The following is a 1442-nucleotide window of genomic DNA, read 5'->3' on the forward strand; positions in this document are numbered from 1 at the left end:
TGCTACAACCGAGCGCAGCGGCCTCAGTCCGCCGGGGCAGCCGAGACCCTCGGCGAGGCGCTCGCACGTTCGTTCCCCCCGCCGAGCCGGGCTCGGACGGCCACGCGGACAGCGGGGCGTGGCGGGCGGCCGGGCCCGCGGTCCCGAGGGAGGCCCGGCCGGGCGTCCGGCCCGAGCTGGCTTGGCCGCGCTACGGCGGACAGCCGCGCCGCCGGCTTCCGCAGGCCGCGAAGCCGTCCGAACCCCCCATCCGCCCGGCCCTGGCTGGCCGCTCGCTCTCCGCAAAGCCTGACTTACCGGGAGGTTTGGTGCGGCAGGAACCGCCGCCGACACACTCGGGCGAGGAAGCACCCCCGGAAGCTACGGAGGAGATACCCTCAAGCAAGACGCCGCCGCCTCAACAGCGACCCACTTCCGCTCCTGAGGCCTGGGCTCCACCCCCCGCGCCCTCCCATTGGCCGTCGTCCCCTCGACTCCGGCGGGCTACCGGTCCAGGAGGTATGTTTTCAATCCTATTGGGTAAGAAAACCATCTATTACCGCTTTGAAACGCGCCTCTTTCCGGTCCCGCCCACGCTCGCGAGCTCGAGCTCCCGCTTTCCCGCGAGACGCGCAGTCTGCGGCCCCGGGTGCGCAAGGCCTCTCGGGAGTTGTGGTTTACTGGGATGCCGCCTCGGGGCTCCGGGCGCTTTGATCTTGGCCACGCACCTCTGGGCGACCAGGCGGAGCTGGTTCAGTACAGGCGTTCTACGGCCCGCATACCCGGGCCCACTCCCGCCCCTCTCTGGGCCTAAGTTCCCTCTCCTGTTAGCATGGCTTTTGTGAGCAATGGCCCCGGGTCTCTCCTGTCGGCCAGAACTCAGGCCTGAATCTGCACCAACTCCACGGCACTGGCCGTGCCCTGGACCCGGGGCCGGGCTCCTGGTCCCAGTGATCCCGGACTTTCCAGGCTGGCGGTGAAGACAGGAGGGAAGCACAGCCTCGCCCATTTGCGGGAACCCGGAGGAAGCACTCAATCAGAGTCTCTGGGAGGGCTCCCTGGAGGAAGTGACGTCGGAGCTGGGAACTGAAAGGACTAGAAGGGAAGAGCACAATCTCAGAAGAGGGAACCTGGGTGGGGAGAAATAGGCTGGCCTGTCCAGGAGACTGCAGGCTGCCCATTGTGCGAGGAGCAGAGTTGGGGAGCAGTGGCGGTGGGAGCAGGCAAGAGCCATATTGTGGAGGGACCAGATATCTGGATTATCCCGAGGGCGATGGGTGTGAGGAAAGGAAGGACTGAACCCCTGGGGGAGCACTCTGCCCCAGGACTAGTCCTAGGAAAAGGGCCATGGCCTGGGCCGAGGCCTGGAGCTGTCTGGGGCATCTGGCATAATTCCGAAGGGTTAAGAGCGCGTGGGCTCTGGATCCTATCTGCCTGAGTGTGAATCCCAGCTCCATTGTTTA

General features: G+C 66.2%; 1 protein-coding gene across 3 annotated transcripts in view; it reads right to left on the reverse strand.

The window, feature by feature from the left end:
• Nucleotides 1–403, reverse strand: part of LOC103676619 (E3 ubiquitin-protein ligase RNF4) — a 207227-nt gene extending 206824 nt beyond the window's left edge. For 2 of the 3 annotated variants that reach the window (XM_040625119.1, XM_040625117.1), the window contains exon 1: nt 298–403. The gene's annotated coding sequence lies outside the window, so the exon portion shown is untranslated. The remainder of the gene's footprint in view (nt 1–297) is intronic. The other variant, XM_040625120.1, reaches the window with a different exon arrangement.
• Between the last annotated feature and the right edge of the window lie 1039 nt (nt 404–1442).

The sequence above is a fragment of the Ursus maritimus genome, unplaced genomic scaffold, assembly GCF_017311325.1.
Source record: "Ursus maritimus isolate PB19 unplaced genomic scaffold, ASM1731132v1 scaffold_8, whole genome shotgun sequence".
Classification (NCBI taxonomy): domain Eukaryota; kingdom Metazoa; phylum Chordata; class Mammalia; order Carnivora; family Ursidae; genus Ursus; species Ursus maritimus.